A 12,624-nucleotide genomic window follows, 5' to 3' on the forward strand; every position below is an offset into this window, starting at 1 on the left:
CTCCCAAAAGCTTGGTGGACTCCATCCATACATGTCTGCAATGACTCTAATAACGTATTATTAAAGTCAACTGGAATGGCAAAGAAAGCGTTCTTGCAGGACTCACAGAGTTCCTCAAGATTTCTCGGATTCATCTTCAACGCCTCCTCCATCTTACCCCAGACATGCTCAATAATGTTCATTCATGGTGACAGGGCTGGCCAATCCTCAAGCACTTTTACCTTATTTGCTTCCTGCTAAAGAATTTGCCTTGTCCGGTGCTTTGTTGGTCAGCACAAATGTCTTGATACCTCAGGCTGTAGATGTTGCCATCCACTCTGCAGATCTCTCACTCGACACCCACACAGCAAAATATGGGGACCCAAAACAACTCTATGGGTGTTAATTTCAACACTTTGAAAGTGTCTCATGGGGTCCACTCAAAACAGAGTTAAATCAACACTTTCAAAAGGGTTGGCACATTGACACCGAAGTAAGGGTTAATTTTAACTCTGGGCAGAGTTAAAAAATGGAACTATATTTAACACGGCCTGGTGTAATATATTATTTTATTCAACTCTCTTGAGTGTAAATATGGTAAAAAACTCAAATAGACTGTAAATTACAAAAGAAAAAACATTTTATTTGAAAACATTCACCACTTCAACAATTCATTCCGTTTTTAAAATGCAACAATGTCAAATATGCTTTAAATGTTTTATTAGTACAGACAGTATCAACAAAATATGTATGACCAGTGCTCAAAAAGGCTGTTTCAGTCCTTTGGTCCAAACTTGATGTTTCATCAGAGCCATTTGAAAGTTCAATATACAGTATCGTCACTCATAGTTTTCTTCTGAACGCATAGTTTTCTTCTGAAATTACATTTTAAACAACTTGGCGTGCAAATCTTTCACTTCTGGTGTTTCCTTGGTCCTCCATATCAAACACAGCAGTTTAAATGAAGGTATAAATGCTGTAAACTTGTGTGAAAACAAACTGGAGCTAGGAAATCTCATCAAGCATGTCCTGTGAATGAAGTGCTTCCCAGCCACAGGATGACCTTTTTATCCATGACGATGTAGCAGCTGCTGATCGCTCGCCTGGTGGTTCCTGATGCACGGATATAGGGTGATGCTCTTCTAAGAACTCTTCAAGACTCCAGCATGACTAAGAAAAATGTTTGAAAACAAATTGCAATCAAATTCTATGATATATTTAAAAGAACATTTAAAGTAAATAAAACATTCAAGAAATCTAAACTCACATTTTGAAAATCTTCATGATGATCCACAACTTGACTCTCCCAGCTGGTTGAGGTGACAGGATATGGAAAAGTAGAAAAAACACATATATCACTGTTGGATCTCCAAAAACAATTAGGTTAATCACTATGACTAGAACTGGAAAAACAGGCAGCTGTCTGTCCAGAATCCTGAATTTAACACAACACTTGGAGCAAAATTTAGAGGAGCTTAAAATCTTTTATATCATTTAGTGATGCTGAATTCCCCAAAATATTGGCCACAGTGTAAAAAATATTCATAAACTTACAGTTTTCTGTAAGCGTGTGCGTGTGTGTGTGTGTGTGTGTGTGTGTGTGTGTGCGTGCATGTTTCTTTACCAGATTCAACTTGTTAGGCCCTTTCAGGACCAGTATTGACGCCACCTTTCCTGGAGTCTAACAGATGTTTCAGGTCCAAATATAATCTAAAATATTAGGATAAGCAGAAGAGGAAAAGTGCAAAACAAAGAGCAAAACATTATTTAAGTAACAGTTCACCCACAATACAAAACTTATCACCTTCATGTCATTTGTTATTCTCTAATGCTCTTATTCCCTCTCAGCTTATTGTGAAACAAATACAGAACTTTATCAAACATACCTTCATTATTATCACCACATATGACCAAGAAGGTGTGCTTGGTCATTTTACCAACTCTGGAAATACACCATCCGTCTTTAATCAGCCACCGTCACAGGGTCTTGTGTTATTGTATAGAGAACTGTGGCTGTTAAAAAACAACAAAACATTAGTATCTAACACATATGCATAACCTTCAGATAAAAAAAGAGAGATGAACATCACAAAGTAAGCCTCACACCTTTTCAGATATCTTTTGATTCAGATGTTGATTATTAATAATAAATCTACAAATCAAACCTGTATCATCATTAGGCTGCTCAAATATGAATCAGTTGATTAATTTTACAGACAGGTGGCTGTTTACAACGCACTAAATTGTCTTTAATAAAACGGAAATGTTGTGTACAGTACATGCTAAGTTTAGCCTATAGTTTTAAGCACAATATCATGCGGGAGAAAAAGCTTGACTAAGATATTCCTGACTACATAAATAGCCTAACTTACTAACGTCAGACATCCCGAGTAGGGAAAAGTCATTTTCGGGGGATACAGAGTTGATTTGCGGGAGAGATGAGTACCTGAAGAGCAATGGGATGAGTTGCGCGCGACGTACCTGAAGAGCGGTGGGGGTGACTTGCGCGCGACGTACCTAAAGAGCTGGGAGGGATGCGGTGGAGAGGGGTGTGCAATGTGTTTAATGACCGGCCGGGAGATGCGCGATTTCCGGGAGATTATCATTCAATTGCGGGCATCTACTTGGGCATCTGGGAGTCTCTGTGCATTTGCGGGATAACGTTAACGTTAGTCCCGCAACTTCCGGGAGACTTCTATAACGTCAAATGTCTGAGAAAATGCAAACGCGGTCATTTAAAGACATTAATGTTAACATTCCGACCTTAATGGTTGTCAACACTTAATATAATTCAAGCGTACGTTATCACGCGAGTCTATGGACTAACGGTATATGGACGGCCACGAATGAACCAGTTTAAAAGGGCCGCGGTGCTTAAAATAACCAAATTAACATACACAAATAACAAACAATCATATGTTTTAGTCAGGAAGCATTTTACAAGTAAGCATATGTTCATTTACTCACCAGATATGTTTTAGAAACTCTCCAGAGCTTATGGAAACCGTCCTGTGTTGCCGTTAGCATCCGGGCAGAGTAGGCTAAGCTGCTCCGGGGATTGCCTCGCTAGTTTGCTTCGAATTAAAGGAGAAGTGTCGATTTTATTTTACAGATGGGTAACAACGCACAAAATGGCATTAAGCGTGACAGAAATGTGTTGAACATGTACATTTGATGTTTTTATGCACTATGTATGCGTTATATATAAAAACATTCTTGAAAAGAAGTCATGAGTAATGCAGTTAAGCTAGATACACAAACGACCATGAATGAACCGCAGAAGTTTAAAATTGTCACTCCATTCTAAAGTTATTAACTTAACAATATGTTTACAACTGAATTTCATTAAAGAAAGTCAGTAAAATACCAACATTTAGGTAGTTTGACTCACCAGTTGCTGTTCTAAACCTCAGATGGAAAATGGCGTCTGGAAAATTCTTCAGTGACTGGGGCTGCATGAATTCCCGGATGTTGGAAATAACTCCACCAAGTGTAAAAAAGATAACTCCTTGATTTCGCACTGAATAAAATCAATTCTAACTCTTATTATATTCATTTATCAAAATCTAACTCTTTAACGTCAACACTTTACTCTGAAATGCTTCAACACCGAGAATTTAACTCTGATGAATTTGCTGTGCATACTGAATGTACCCCAAACTATGATTTTTCCTTCACCAAACTTGACTGATTTCTATGACAATCTTGGGTCCATGTGGGTTCCAATTTTTCTTCTGCAGTATTTTTGATGATTGGGATGCGGTTCAACAGATGATTCATCGAAAAAAATCTATCTTTTGCCACTTTTCCAAATAACCAACTATTGTATAAGTCAAGTTATTATTTGTTGCTCTTACAATTGGCATCAACAACAAGAATTTGTCAGGTAGTGTACATTCCTGCACAAAAAAGAAAGGAATTTGAGGCAGTATATTGAAACATAAGCATAATAGGATCGTTTTTAATATTTGTTGAATACAACCATAATGCCCATATTATAATTTTTTTTATTTTATTTTATTTTATTAAACATAACTGATAAGGTTTCCAATGATCTGCTGACCCACAGGTGACCCAGGACTAGAGCTGAGCTGCTGTAATATAAGCCTGTTTGATTTGGTTCCATTAAACAATGCAAAGCAAGTTCTTCCAGAACGGGATGTTCCTATGCTAGTCTAATCTAACTTGCTTTGATTTACAGTTTGCAAAATAGTGATCAAATTAAACAGGTCGTTTAGCAATGTCTACGAAGATTTCATCTGATGAGAGTTCCAGATGAGATTTGTCAACACATTGAAAATACAAGCTTCAGTGAACATTTCTATGAAAACTTTTCACACTAATATTAGTTACAGGGGCATATTATCAACAAATAAAGGATTATTTTTATGCAGTACTCTCCATATGGGCAACTAATCTGATGCGGACGGTTTGCTCACTATGTACAGTGTGATGCAGAGCGCTCAGGCTTGAGCAAAGTTCCACAAAACGGACAAAAACAATGAAATGGTGCACTTTTACTTTTTACATTTGATTTAAAAATGTAGGAAAGGGTTTTGGTCAGTGGTTTCCAAGCTGATCTGTATGACAAGCCCCACCTTCTGGTGGACTTAAAGAAGGATAACTATCTGAAAAGCACAACAAACAAACCTTAAGTAACATATTTTAAATTCACAAAAATGTAGATAGCGCCCTCTAACGGATTTGTCATCTATAACTTGCAATGAATTGTACCCGGAGAAATGTAGTTTATGTTTCGGAAAAATGTAGGCTAAGGCGTGTACTTTTTGTTTTGTGCTTTCTGAGCCTGGGCTGACATTTTTTGAGACAAAACACTCTCATTGCAAAAATCAGAAGTCTCAGTAGATGTTGCATGTATTTGCAATGCTGTTTTAGCCGTCAAGCTGTCAGGATATCTTACATAGCTAACTGGCTTTAAGCCTTTAATGAGGTGAATACAAAACAAATTTGGAATCCAATGCAGTTAATTGACTGTGCTGACTTGTGGTACTATCAATAAGTTTTTACTTTTTATTTGAAGCAATGGTTGTAAGAAAAAAATCCCTGAATAATTTTCAGAGGACAGTAATGATCAGTTTGAGGCCAGAAATTTCCAAATTGGAAACAAATGTATTCCAGTGGAAATTACTGTGCTAAAACAAAACTTTGCTAAAAGCAGATTTTTGAACATACTAACCTGAGTTTTGAAAATATATATTTCATATATATATATATATATATATAAATATATATATATATATATATATATATATATATATATATATATATATATATATATATATATATATATATATATATATATATATATATATATATATTAGAGGTGTGAACCTATACTGGTCTCACGGTACGGTTTTGATTATCATGCCATCGATTCGGTTCAATTCGATATCTCGGTGCATCACGGTGCATTGACGATGCTTTCCAAATATAGTGTTATATTTTAGGGGGGAGGCTATAACAAGCTGTCTGTATAAACACACAGACACACAGCACCACACTGTCTCTCATTCAAACACATACACAAACATAGACAGCATCTAACATAAAAAAACACACACACGCACACACACAAACAAACACACTTAAGCCCTTGCAACAGGGAGAACTCGCACTGAGCGGAGCAGAAAAACGAAAAAAAAAAAAACGCAAAAAATAAGCACTTTTCCGACGGTCCCTTACAGAGAGCTCCTCTCAGCGCGAGCTCTGCCGGCTAAAGTAAACGCAGACTGCAAGGGCTTAAACGGAGCAGTGCTCGTAATGTCGAGCGAAAAAAAGAAAGACAGCTGTGAAACATAACCAGCTTTGTCTTTCTGTAGGAAACACACTTTAGATCTTTTTAGGGTAAGCGTTTTTTGAGTTATTGCCGTCAATAGCCCCTTTCACACATACAGACCTTTCCGGAAAATTACCGGCAATTTTCCGGAAAGGTTGTATGTGTGAACAGGTCCTTTTTGAAAATACCGGTAAATTCGTTCTGGCTATTTTCCGGAAAGAGAAGTTGTAACATTACCGGCAATTTGCCGGAATGCTGCGCTGTGTGAACGCAGAAGGAATATTTCCGGAATAAGCGCGTGCACGTCTAGAACGTGCTGACGTAAGACTTCTGCTTTAGCCAATCACAACAGTCAGACGCATTTACGTCCGCGCGGTTTGTGAGAATAAAAGCCTTTGAATATTTTTCCAGACGCATTTAGCTGCTAGAAGTTAGTCAGATAACGTTTATATGTTCTCCTTAATGCCAACTGTGCAAATAATCATCGATAAAATGCTTATGATAAGCCGTTGTTTGTTTACCTTCAAGCTTTGCGTGTGCCCATGAAACAGCCTGTGAGCGGCAGCACACGCACATATTATGAACATCTCGACATGCGAATATGATCCTGTGAAAGTTGTTTACAATATTGATCATCAAAAGAGTTTGTAATTTAGTCAAATGTTTACAAATACAAGCGCAGCCGTTTAAAGCTCATTTGTGGTGAATGATGTCAGAATTTACCGGTATTTTGGAATGGATGTGTGAATGCTCTTTTCCGGAAAATTTCCGTAACGTCCTCGCCTGTGTGAACAGCGCTTTTTTGAACATACCGGTAAAGTCGTTCCGTAAATTTTCCGGTATCACTGTGTGAAAGGGGCTAATAACTGAATGTGTGTCAGGAAAATCGAAAACAAAACCAACTGAAGCGCGCTCATTTCTGGCGCCCCACTGGATATACAGCGCCCTAAGCATTTGCCTATGGTGCCTATGCCACGGGCCGGCCCTGAGTTGGCTGAGTGTTGTAAATACCGGCGCTCACCTCCCTCGCGACAGAGCGCATAGGAGATAAATGACGTCACTACATAATAACCGGTTATGGTTATTACTGAATCGATACCGAATTGTCTGCTTCTGCATCGCGGTGCACCGAAGAAACAATTAATTTTGACACCCCTAATATATATATATATATATATATATATATATATATATATATATATATATATATATATATATATATATATATAGTATTTATGTGCAATAATTACATTTTACAACCTTTTCATATCAGATTTTTTTTATTTCACTTTTTACTACAATCAAATATTTTGTGTTATAGTCCTTTTCTCAGAAGTATTCAAGATTATTTTATGCTCTAAAAGTTGTAAAAATTACATATAAACACGTCTACTGCATAAATGATTTTGTAAATTTTAAAAATAAAAATAAATGTAAATTATTGAACAAAAATAGACATGGACTAAAATGGCAAAAAACAAAAAAAAAAACATGTTTTTCAATACACAAGTAGAACCATTTTTTTTTTTAAATTTCCAATTTGTATTATTTGATGTTTTTCTAATTATTTCATTTATATCACTTTTAAAAAAAATATTTTTTTTAATTCATTTCAACTTCACTTTTAGGTTTTGAAGTATGTCAGTTTAAACTGAATGAAATAAGTAATGTTGCTTTGGCAGTTGAATATTTCAAGTAACATAAATAGTTTGTTAACAATAATAACCCTGATGAAACATTCAATTAAACTTAAAGAAAACCACAGGCTATAAAGCCCTGCCTTTGATATAAAGACCCTTGAATATTTAAAAGAACTGACAAGTTAAGAGACGTGTTTGTCGTCATATTTTTTGAATGACTCATCTGAAGTGTTGATCAAATCTACAGTTTTTCCACTGTTTTCTCCAGCTCTTCTGTTTATCACCAGTTTTTCAAGAACACGTAAATCACAGAAGAGCTCTGTAAAGATACATGTGCTAAAATCGGCTGATAAAAAGTGAAAGTTATTGTTGTAAATGACATATAAAGTGCAATGCATCACATAGTTTGAAAAGCTTAAAGTCTGACAAACCATTTTGACTCCTAACATTTCTTCTCCAACATTCGTCTGTTACATAAACAGGCCACGAATCAAAGCCATTGTGAATTAGAAGCACCTGAATGAGATTTCTGGATTACCCGCAGAGGAAACTCCCGTTACATCCAGTTCCTTTCGCTGGCTCCGAGTTGAAACAGACCAGTCGCTTGAATATGGTAAACATACACAAAAAAATGTGTCAAAACACTGCCTTTATATGGTTTTAATTAGGCGAGCATGTGCTGCCAGAAACACGTTATTATTTACACTCGAGCGCTGCTTTAGCGCCACCCGGTGGATAATAAAGCGCATATGCAGCTGCTTAATTCTAGACTAGACTAGACTAGACTAGACCATACGACCTACATAAAGAGTGGTGTTTGTACCTCATTACACATTTACGTTTCATACCGTTACTAAATAACCAGAAAACCCCAAATTAACAGATATCACCCCATTATCTCAGACCATCTTGACAGAAATTATCCGTATTAAATTATAAAACATTGGCAGATTTGACTATATATTTAGAGACAACACAATTAAGCCTGTTATCACGCCAAAATAATAAGTGACGTAAAATGCATCTTCCATTGCTTCTAGTCAAGCACTACTAGCCTACATGTGTTGTGGTGTTGTTCGCCCTCTGCTGGTGATGGTGCTCATCCGCAGCACGTCTTTATTTGTGTTTCACTGCGAAGAAGAGAATTGCAACACCACTTAAAATATTCATAACCTATATTAGAGCTTATTTTCTGGTGGTCTGAATATTGTAAAATTAATATTTCATACGTTCTTTCTTAAGGCCAAACACATATGGTCATATGAACGCAGAAACGAGAAGACCAACGCTGAGGAAAAAAATGTTGTGGAAACTATTTTCACTAAGGAATTGCTCGTAAATTTCCTAAGTAATTGCAGGAAATGGAAACTAATGCAATGAATGACATGCCAAGAAACACTGAACTACGATTATAGCTGCATAGTTCAAACTGCAATACAGGCCTATATTATGTTTTACATTATGTGTGTTTGGTTGGGTATATAATCACAACAAGTCAGATATTAACAGCACAGTAAAAAAGTACAAATGTAAAAACTATAAAATCCTTTATTGAATCGAATTATTGGGCCCTATCGAACTCATATTTGTACACGACAGGGTTGTTATTGCTCAGTAATCAAATCAAACTCTAAACTCACTTTGATGAACCAAATTAAAGCTTAAATAACTAAATATAAGAATAAAAGCTTTATTAAAGAAAAAACGAATAAAAATTACAAAACCACATTTTTTTAAGATATACACCACCATAGTAAGCATTATAAATTTTGATAACACTGATCCATGGCTTAAAAGGATAGTTCACTTGTTAAAACCCATTTGAGTTTCTTTCTTCTGTTGAATTCACACACAAAGATCTTTTAAAAAAAAGCTGAAAACAAGTAACCATTGACTTCCATTGCATTTGTTTTTCCTATGGAAGTCAATAGTTACAGGTTTTCAGCTGCAATGTGACAGTGTTGGTATTGCTCAACAACTAACTAAAACTTATTCAAATCACTTTAATCAAACAAATTAAAGTTTAAATAACTAAATACGAGACTAAAAGAGAGAAATAAAAAAAGACAAAACCACAACATTTTCTAAAAAACAAACAAAAGCCAATTTAAATAACTTACACCACCATAAGTGATAGAAATTCCAAAATAACAATGATCCATGGCTTAAAGGGATAGTTCACTGGCTCCAAACCCATTTTCTTCTGTTGAACACACACACACACACACACACACACACACACACACACACACACACACACACACATACTCACACACATACTCACACACACACACACACACACACACACACACACACACACACACACACACACACACACACACACACACACACACACACACACACACACACACACACACACACACACACACACATTTGTTTTTGTGAAAAGTGGGGACATTACATAGGTTTCCATTCATTTTATACTGTCCAAAGGAGACTGTGTGCAGCTTTACTCTCTGATTAAACGCATCCTGTGTGATTTATAAGCTTTTTAAGAAATGAGGATGTCACCTATGTCCTCATATTTCACCTACTTTTTGTAATACCTGTGTCATACCTATGTCATTATACAGATTTGTGTCCTGATATGTCACAAAAACACACACACACACACGCACGCACGCAGGCGCGCACACACACACACACACACACACACACACACACACACACACACACACACACACACACACACACACACACACACACACACAGACAGACAGATCTTTTGAAGAATGCTGGAAACGGGTAACCATTGACTTCCATGTATTTATTTTTCCAATGAAAGTCAATGGTTACAGGTTTTCAGCTTTCTTCAACGTACAGTTGAAGTCAGAATTATTAGCCCCCCTGAATTATTAAACATCCTGTTTATTTTTTTCCTCAATTTCTGTTTAATGGAGACAAGATTTTTTTCGACACATTTCTAAAAATAATAGAATTCTAAAAAATAAACTCATCTCTAATAACTGATTTATTTTATCTTGCCATGATAACAGTAAACAATATTTGAAGATATTTTATGACATTTCTATACAGCTTAAAGTGACATTTAAAGGCTTAACTAGGTTAACTATAGGCAGGTTAGAATAATTAGGCAAGTTATTGTATAACAATGGTTCTGTAGATCATCGGAAAAAATAGCTTAAAGGGGCTAATAATTTTGACCTTAAAATGCATTTTTTAAATTAAACACATCTTTTATTCTAGCCAAAATAAAACAAATAAGACTTTCTGCAAAGAAAAATATTATCAGATGTACTGTGAAAATGTCCTTGCTCTGTTAAACAACATTTGGGAAATATTAAAAAAAGATATCAAAGGGGGCTAATAATTCTGACTTCAACTGTATCTTATTTAGTGTTTGACAGAAAATAAAATAAACTCAGTGAAAGTTTAAACCACACAAGTGTGAATAAATTGATTTAATGTTTATGTTTTGGGATGGAAATATCCCTTTAAGTTTTAATACTGTATTTTAAGTTGCTTCTTAATGGATAAAAATCTGCCTGAAACAGATGTGCATGCAAAAGAAAAGAGTGGAGACAGACGATTATTATTTTTTTCTCCTTTTATTGAACACAAGAATTTTGACAGAATGAAGTCAGATTTTGTTGTCGGTTAGTATTTACAGCAGTGGCAGTGGGAGGGAGAGCTGGAAGTGTAGAAATCTGGATACAGTCAGCTGGGAGAAGGGCCTCTCAGTAGGGGATGAAGAAATGGATGTCGTATAAAGGTCTGACATGAGAGAGATGATGAGAGAAACCTTTTCCACATCAAACAAGTGTAATCTAGTCAGACGATGAGCTTTAAATGAATCTGGGAACAGACTTTTTTGTCTTTAAAGTGGCTTGATGGTACGACTGCGGCGGTAAACTGTGTAAACAAATTGGTCCCACATTAAATGGCAGTATGAAACGGAGAGAAACAACTTGTTTGTTTATTAGACCTGAATTCAGCTGGAAACGTTTTGTAATAACTTTCATTGTTAATAATATCATTACATTACACATGCTTAAAGGGATAGTTCACCAAAAAATGAACATTCAGTCATCATATATTGAAGAATGTTTGAAATCAGTAACCATTGACTTCCAAATGTGTTTTCCTTATATGGAAATCAATTGCTACTGGTTTTCAAAATTCTCAACACAAAAAGAGCTCATAAATGTTTGGAAACACTCCAGGGTGAGTATATGTTCTTTTTTTTGATGAACAATCCCTATAACAGAACACAAGTTTACATTCAAATAGTTCATGAAACTATATATTATTATATTTGTTCATGAGCTATAGATCTGTTTTAAGCTTTAACAATGAAAGTTATTAAAAAGTGATGTCGTCCAGCTCCACAAAAGCACTTCATGTTCGTCTAGTAGTGAAAGCAAAAACAGTGAACATACAAAATGATGAGTTCACTGACATTCAGATACAACAGGTAAAGCCTTTGACATTTTCAGTTACTTAGCAATTCAATTCGTAACCTTAACACCGATGACATCTAGTTCAGAATACATCACATGCATATTTCAGGTTTAAAAATAAATGACAAGGCAAATGGAATGAACGGAAAGATTTTTGTAATTCGATGGTGCCTATGAGACGAAATGCATCGAGACAGTTTTGTATGTGAATATATTTATATATGTATATACATACATGTCTTATTTTGCATCAGTTAAATAGAGGCATGTTGTCGAGATTTTGAGAACTCAAGTTTTTAAGAAAACCACGATCCATTTACATCCTCAGACCAAGTGACGACACGTTTGAGCATAAAACTAAACGTATTATTTTTACTATTTTCACAGTTTACAGATCTGGACCAAGTTGCCACAGAGAGAGTAGCGGCCCATCCAGGCCTGCATACGAGAGGATGTTTAATATTGAAGGCACCAACTCCTTTTGTGTCCGTATTTGACTTCTGCTGCAGTCAATGTTTGTTTGTGTTTAATTTATTTATTTTTGTTTGTATTTTCAAAATGTTTTTCTTTTCTTATCGTGATGAACATCATTTGAACTAACAGCTACAGCTTTCACAACCTATGGAAACTTTTTATTTCTTTATTTTTTTTCTAGTACAAAGAACACACTGTATTCACACTAGGAATTTTCACGCATTCACAGTGCACAAGCTTGCAGCCTAAAGAATGAGAAACACTGTACAAAAAACAAAACAAAAGTCAGGCT

At 35.7% G+C, this 12,624-nt stretch overlaps 1 long non-coding RNA gene across 1 annotated transcript; it reads right to left on the reverse strand.

Annotated features, from left to right (window-relative positions):
* Window positions 1-601: 601 nt before the first annotated feature.
* On the reverse strand, window positions 602-3,619 carry LOC137488815 (uncharacterized). The gene is made up of 6 exons (XR_015520320.1): window positions 3,371-3,619; window positions 2,947-3,053; window positions 1,866-1,992; window positions 1,604-1,689; window positions 1,247-1,289; window positions 602-1,149 (listed from the first exon to the last, which is right to left on the reverse strand). It is a non-coding gene; the product is annotated as an uncharacterized LOC137488815 (long non-coding RNA).
* Window positions 3,620-12,624: the final 9,005 nt, after the last annotated feature.

Source organism: Danio rerio, chromosome 21, assembly GCF_052040795.2.
Source record: "Danio rerio strain M-AB ecotype USA chromosome 21, GRCz13ab, whole genome shotgun sequence".
Taxonomy (NCBI): domain Eukaryota; kingdom Metazoa; phylum Chordata; class Actinopteri; order Cypriniformes; family Danionidae; genus Danio; species Danio rerio.